Source organism: Mustela lutreola, chromosome 14 (genome assembly GCF_030435805.1).
Source record: "Mustela lutreola isolate mMusLut2 chromosome 14, mMusLut2.pri, whole genome shotgun sequence".
NCBI lineage: Eukaryota > Metazoa > Chordata > Mammalia > Carnivora > Mustelidae > Mustela > Mustela lutreola.
In genome coordinates this window covers 72,832,014-72,839,613 of record NC_081303.1, presented here as the reverse complement: position 1 = coordinate 72,839,613, position 7,600 = coordinate 72,832,014, and the positions used below count along the sequence as shown (strand labels likewise).

General features: G+C 56.4%; 1 long non-coding RNA gene across 1 annotated transcript; it reads right to left on the bottom strand.

Annotated features, from left to right (window-relative positions):
• Positions 1–5,253: 5,253 nt before the first annotated feature.
• LOC131815264 (uncharacterized) lies at positions 5,254–7,271 on the bottom strand. Its single transcript, XR_009347627.1, has 3 exons — positions 6,802–7,271; positions 6,264–6,485; positions 5,254–5,506 (listed from the first exon to the last, which is right to left on the bottom strand). It is a non-coding gene; the product is annotated as an uncharacterized LOC131815264 (long non-coding RNA).
• Positions 7,272–7,600: the final 329 nt, after the last annotated feature.

Sequence of the window (7,600 nt, the reverse complement as noted above, 5' to 3'; positions counted from 1 at the left end):
GCCGAGAGGCGCTTACTGTGGCCGTGATAACACACCGCTGGGCTCAGGGCCATCGCCGCCTCTTCTGAACACTCGGGCTCCTCACCTGCAGAATGGCGTAAGGACCTCTCCCGCCTGCTTGACGGGCTGTTGTCGGTACGGATGAATGTGGCATCTTTTACATTCCTGTTACTTCTGCTTCATCTCTTGCTCATAGACACAACCACTGTTCTGGGAAGGGAAAGGCCAGGATGAGCACTCCTGGAAGGCTTCCTGGAGGAGACAGGCCTCACGTGGAGCTAGAAATATTGGGATCTTCTCCTAACTTTTCACATCTGCAGTCGGACCTCTCACCGTCACGGCCAGTCTGCTGATCAATGTCCTTGTTATGGTACAGGTCTCTCCCTGATTCTCGCCTTCAAACACCACCAGTGGCCTTGGTGGGACAGCCTGTGGCCTCTCAGTCCTGCCGAGGGTCTGCTCGGACCAGCCTGCATTCTGGCGGTGCCGATGTCTGGGGGTTCCGTGCGCTCACACGTCTGGGTGTGCACCCGCTCTCCTCTGCAGGGGACGCACGGCACGTACTCCCCCCACCCCCCATCTCACTCTGGTCCACCTACGAGATGGGGGTCAAGAACCACCTCCTCGAGGACGTCTTCCCTCAGCCCCGGGCCGAGTTTCCTGCTCGTCCTCCGTTGCCTCACTGTGCCCTATGCTGACCTCTACCTCTGGCGCCACACTTCCCGTGCGCATTGCGATTGCCTGCCCGGCTCTCCCTCTGCTCTGCAAACTTCTGAGGTCCCAGAAAGCACTGTCTCTCTCTGCGCTCCAGTGCACGCAGAAGTCTCTCAAAATATACCTGCTAAATGCAAACGCACGTGGGGAAGAGGGCAGACTCGGGGGAAGGACTGAGAAGACGTTCCGGGCAGCACAGCCACGGGAGCTGGGATACGGTGGTGGGGTCGGGGTGGGGGAGCAGTGAGAATGCCAGTGGTTCCCGAGTCCCTGCCAGGACCTGACGAGGAGGTGGGATGGGGGCCCTAGAGGGCTCGTGGCGAGGAGACGGCCTGCCAGACCTGATCCCACAGGGGTCAGTGGGAGAGGGCTGGCCAGGTAGTGGCACTCTGACACACTTATTCTGGGGACCTGGGGGCCTGGCCGGGGTCCAGAGAAGAGGCTCAGCAGGTGCTGAACTGGGTAAGAGTCAGTTAGGCACTCGCGAGGGCAGGTCAGATGCAAACTCGGTAAGAGGATTTTCCAGATGTAATTAAGGTCCCAAGGTGGCTGGTTTTGAGACCCTCACTCAGATGAAGGCACCAGGAGGGGGGCCGGAGCCTTCGAAGAAGGAGAGACTAAAGGAGCATGGAATCTCGGGGTGGCCTCGAAGCCAACGCGCCTGCTGGGAATGTTCTGGAGAGCTGCTTCCGGGAGCGAGGGCCTCAGCCACCACGGCAAGGAGCGGAGAGGCCCAGCCTGCACGCCGCAGCCCCACAGACCCCCAGCCCGGGCTCCGGAACCCCACTGCTGCTGGCTGACTGCCCACCCCCACGACCATAGCCAGCGGCGTCCTGCCTTCCTTTCTGCCCAGGCTTCTGACCCGCACGCTGTGAGCGGGTGAGCCTGGGCCGTGGAACTCTGCGTCGGGCACTCTGTCACACAGCCACAGATAACGAATACAGAGCCGGGAAGAACGGATCACCGGGGGTGGGTAATTACAGCCCCTCTCTCGGGGAGTCCCTCCTGGGAGAGGCCTTGAACCAGCAGAGCAGCCTCACATGTCTAGTGTGGGCTCCTGTGGGTCCCTCCGGGCAGAAGCCTTCTCGGAGCAGAGCTGCTCCCAGCTCCCAGCGGGTGGAAACCCTCCCGGGGCCGGAGACCGCAGCTCCTGCCAGCTGTCCGTCCTGGCTGCCTGCCCTCTGCCTCCTCTTGCCTAGGTGTGGGGGCAGCCCAGGGCTCCTCTCGGGGGAGGGGCCAAATAAACCTTGTTGTAGCCACGTCAAGTCGTCATGTCGTCAAGTCATGACCCACCACACAGCTGCTGAAGCAAGAGGAGGAGCCTCCTGACTGCTGTGACAGGACACCTCCTAGGTACACAGGTAAGTGAGCAAAGTGGGAAAACCATGCATGCTCCTTTTGCATAAGAAAGGAGGAATTCGAACCCTTGCAGTTGTGAGGGCTTGCAGAAGCTGGGGAGGTACAGCAGAAGCTAATTCATCATCCCCCATAAGGGCTGGGCGAGGGAGGGGCAGGGGGATGAAGGTGCTAAGCCAGAAGCGTGCAACAGATGGCCCCCCAGCCACAGAGAAAGAAGCCGGAGGCCAGAAGGGGTTAGTGGACCAAGAGGGTGACATCCTGTGTGCAGGTGACATTTGCTAGGGGACTGGGGTCTGTGTGACGGCGACTTGAGAGGTCCTGAGTATGGGGGCACGGAGCATGAGGGAGATGTTAATGTGCTTGTGCAGCCGAGTTTGGAGAGGTCACAGTGTCCGGTCTAGGGCAGCCCTGTTACCTGCAGGATGCGGGACAGACTGGTCTCCTGGGGAAGGTGTTATGGGCTGGACCAGGTCCCCCAAATTCATACATGGGAGTCCCAACCCCAGTACCTCAGAGTCTGACTGTGTATGGAAATAGGCCCTTAAAGACGTAATTAAGTTAAGGTCCCATCATTTGGGTGGGTCTGAATTGATAGGACTGGTGGTTTCTAAGAGGACGTCAGGACCCAGGCTGGGAGACGTCAGGACCCAGGCTGTGAGGAGAAGGCTATTGGCCAGCCGAGGAGTGCGGCCTCAGAAGAAACCCGTCTTGCTGGTGCTTGGCTCTGGGACTTACAGACTCTGGGACTGTGAGAAACGCTAGGGCCACTGGTCTGGGGAACTCGGCTATGGCCGCCCTGGCCAATCAGCACAGGCTACTGGGGGACACGGAGGTCAGCGTTGCGAAGAAGGGGTGAGCACAGGAGGGAAGGCGGGCAAGGTTGGGAAGGGGTGGCGTGGGGGGAGTCCCGGCGCTGGGGGATCCTCGCAGGAAAGGAAGCGGGGGGGCACCGAGGGCCGGGGAAGCCCGTGGCGAAGGGACGACGGCCTGGGCCGGAGGCAGCGAGTCTTTCCTCTCTCCGGGATTCCCGTTTCCCCCCGGCCTTCCCCAGAGCCCTTCTCTCAATGTCCCTCTGTTCCGTGGGCCGTCGCAGCCCCTCCCCACCATCTGACGGCCCATTGTGCCCACAGGGCTGCTGGGGCGCTCCGAGGGGGGTTTCTCCCACTCCCCTCCACCCGGGGAGGGGATAGCAGGCCTTGGAAGGGGTGGTGGGTGGGCAGCAGACCCAGGAGGGGGTGTAGGCCAGGAGGGGGGGAGCAGCCTGGGAAGGGGACACAGGTTGGGGGGGGCGATGAGGGGCTGGGCAGATGGGAATTGGGAAGTCCCTAGGCCCCAGGAGACATCTCCTGCCCTCCCCCCCCCCCCGCAACCCCAGCCCCGCGGCAGCTGGCCCGTTGCCCTGCCCGCCACAGGCCTTTCTGGCTTCAGTTTATTTTCCAGTTAATGAAACGGAGGGAGGCGTAGTCACCTCTGCGGCCCCTGGTGATGCTGTGCTGCCAGAGGCTTCTTGTCCGGAGGCCGCAGCCTGAGCCCCAGGTCACATCTGCCAATCGTGGCCCACCTGTGCACGTGAGGGGCCTGGTGGCCGCTGGTTGGGGCTGGGGGAGGCAAAGGAATACCTAGTGTTGCCCTTGCTGTCTGCCGCTGTGTGTCCCCCGCAAGTCACCCGGCTTCTCTGAGTGTAAGAGGAGCTTGGGAGTCTGGGGACCCCGCTCCCCTCCAGAGCAGGAAGGCGGGGGCGACAGGACTTAGAGCAGGACAGAAAGGAAACAAGTCTCTGGGTTGTGTCCAGACTTGGCAGCCTCCCCGCTGAGCAACAGCGGGCAGATTACCTAACGTCCTGGGGGACTTTTCTCCTTCATCTGCAAAATGGAGGAAACGAGATGTTATTAGAGGGGAGAATGGGATAAATTACAGCAAAGCCTTGGAATAAAGTAGGCACAGAGCAAACTACAGGAAAATGCCACCACCACCATCACCACCACCACCACCACCACTACCATCACCATCACCACCACCACCACCACCATCACCACTGCCACCACCATCACCACCATCACCACACCATCACCACCACCATCACCACCACCATCACCATCACCGTCACCACCACCACCACCACCATCACCATCACCACCACCACCACCACCACCACCATCATCACCACCACCACCATCATCACCATCACCACCATCACCACCACCATCACAACTATCACCACCACCACCACCATCATTGCTACCACCGCCATCACCACTATCACCATCGTCATTACCACCATCATCACCATCACCTCCATCATCATCATCATCATTATTCATCATTTTCTCAATAAAATACTGATTCTGTAGACAGAGTGAATCCATTTTTGTGGGACCTGAAGCCTACATTGTTTGGTGGGCTGGGGAAGAAACCCCCTTTAAGAAAAGGAATACAAGGGGCGCCTGGGTGGCTCAGCGGGTTGGGCCTCTGCCTTCGGCTTGGGTCATGATCCCAGGGATCGAGCCCCATATCGGGCTCTCTGCTCAGCGGGGAGCCTGCTTCCTCCTCTCTCTCTGCCTGCCTCTCTGCCTACTTGTGATCTCTCTCCCTCTGTCAAATAAATAAGTAAAATCTTAAAAAAAAAAAAAGAAAAGGAATACAAAATTATAAATGCAAAAGTAGATACAGAAGTGAAATTGTACTTTAAAAATGAGAAAAGGAATCATAACAAGTTATGCCTTTTCAAAAGTTGGCAAATTAAAAAATCATTAAAAACCCGGAAAAATAACATAATCATTTTTAGTAACTGTCGGAGATACCATGTCGTATTTTTTCTCTTTTTTTGGCTGCATACCCTTTGGTTCTTCATAATGATTTAAGAATTTTTTTTTATCAAAAGAGCAGGATAGTTCAGTTTTCCTCCAGTGTGGCTGATCGAAATATATTTAAAGACTGATAGTCTTTAAAAATGTCTTTTAACCTTAAAAGTGCTGTACAGATAATACCGTATGTAATCTTGGGATTGTTGTCGAATCCAAAAAAGAGAACCAGACACTGTTTTTTGTAACTGAGCTGTAAGATTTCAGGACAGTCTGAGTTCTCTCATGTTGTCACCAGTCTTAAACACTGGCTGTGAAGGACAGCAGTGGCTATTAGCCAGATCGCCCCTGTCCTGGCGGCCCTATTGTGAGTGTTACGTTCTTTGTCAAATCATCAAGAAATGTAAAACTTTACCCACTGTAATCATACAGGTTATGTATGCCTCATCGTTAATTGGATTATCAGAAATCTAACTCTTCCACTTAAATAATGTCTCCTTGAGAATCATCTGCATTTTGCATTACAATTCACCTCTTCACATCGAAGGCGGGAAGCATTTTCCAGCAGTGTGTAATTCCCATGTGGCATTGTCAGACACATCCCAGGCAGAACTTCCATGTCCACACAGCATCTGTGAGAAACAAACCCACCGCTTAGCGTTACACGTTTGCTGAGTAGAAGTGTTTTCCATGGACCAGCTTCTCATACCATACATTTCAGGCACTGCTTCCAGATCCGCGTGCTAGGGGACAAGCTCTTGCCACCACGGTCCCCTGGGTCTCCGCGTCCACGTGCCCCGATGCCACGCCAGTCAGCGTGGTGGCCTTGGAGCACTCTTGAAAGCTATCCCTGCTCTAATCACACAGGCAAGGGACAGGGAGCCACATCACATAAGCCTTTAATCCAACCTAAGTGGACTCTCAATTCAATTTCCACTTAGCAGACCCCCCACCAAAATGCCCGTGGCTTTTCCACCCCAGCCACGAAGGAAGGTGGGCTGGAGGGGAAGTCCTAGTGGAAAGAGACAGTAGACGTCATGGCTCGTGGCTGTGGTACTCACTCTTGCCTCTTCTATGCGGAGCCACACAGGCACACCGGCAGAGGCCGCCCGGAGCCTTAGAGGGCCCTGAGCAAGTGAACCCAGGGAACTTGATGGTAAGTCTACCTCCGGCTGTGGACTCTTGGCTAGGGGTTATTTTAGGGGTTCTAGAAGCTCTGTCTATTGGACTTCCATGGCATGCTTCCTATCAAGCATAAAGCTGCCCATAATTACAGTGCTCCTTTGGATAAAGCCCTACCTTTTTTTGAAAATACGCCTGGGGCTGGGGGGTGGGCGTGGTGGTGGGGGGAATATAGAGTCCTTCATGTTTTAGTATAAACTCATTTACCAGAGGAGGTTTAGAGCGAAGGGAGAGTTCTCGGGATTGTGATAAAGACTCGAGAGAGAGACCAAATCACGGAAGGCGAATTTCTTCAGTTCACATGTGGCGTGGGGATGAATGTGCTTGATTCTGCCGTCGGTTCTGGGGATGCCAGTGGCCCATGGGAGAAGGTGGAGTGGGGGAGAAAGCCGACAGCATCCTGGCATCATTTTTAGTCAATTTTCAAACCTGAGCAATAATAGAAGAGATACAAAGTGTTCACAGTGTTCACAGTGATTTTTCAACAGAATCACTTTGCTCGGCAGGTGTTCTAGATCCCACCCAGGGCAGCAAGCCCCGTGCTGGCGACCGGCTGCAGACGCACTGGGAAGACACACGGTCTTTCTGCTTGGCTCCAACGTGCTGCACCCACCATGACCTGCTCCCCGCCCCACTTCCCCCTGGGGCACTTCTGTCTGCGGGAGACCGTGACTCAGGTCCCAGCCCAGCTGAGTGGCATCGCCTACACCTACCTCACCCACCTGGGGTGATTTCTAGCTCTCACCTGCCCTGAGGTGAGCATTTAGTGGTTTGGTGCAAACAGGGAGCCTCTCAGGTCAACTCCGCTTCTCCTTCCATTGAGGGGTGGTGGCGAGATCACCGGAGAAGATCCGGAGCAGAGGAGGGGAGAAGGGAGAAGAGAGTCAGTGTCCTGAGGGCGGTAGGTGCTGGGTGACAGTTCCTCTCCGTGTCTCCACGGGCTCTGAGACCGGCGAGGGCTCGATCTGGGGCTGCTGCTTTCACCGTGGCGACCTTTGACAACCCAGCACCTCAGCGAGCCCGTCTGGAAGCACCTGTGGACAGGGAAGAGGAGGCAGGGGGTGTGCGGGGTCTTTAGGAAAGAATGTCCGTCCTGGGGTGTCCGACAGAAGCCAGGCTGCAGAGCACACAGCCCTGGGGCTCCTGGAACAGAGGAAGCTCAGCGGGGTCTGCCATGCTGGTTGTGAATCCTGCGGTCACCTTTCCTTCTGTGTGCCTCCGGGCAGGCCCCCGAACCTCTCTCTGCCTCAGTTCCTGTGCCCAGAAGTGGGGGAGGTGACGCCCTCCGTGTCGCTGTGAGGATTGAACAGAATGCTGGGACGGCTTCTAGCACAGCACTGGACTCACCGTAGATGCTCGGCGGGGACCAGGCTTACAAAGGGGACAGATATTTGACTGAAGAAACGTTCTCTGAGCTTCTCCCCATGCTAGGTGCTGAGCAGAACCCGAGGGAGGGGCTCAGACGTGCAGAAGGTGCTCCTAGTGTGAGGGGGAGATGAGACATGCCCATGTGCCTGCCTGGGGGAGTGAGCAGGGGGCCCCAG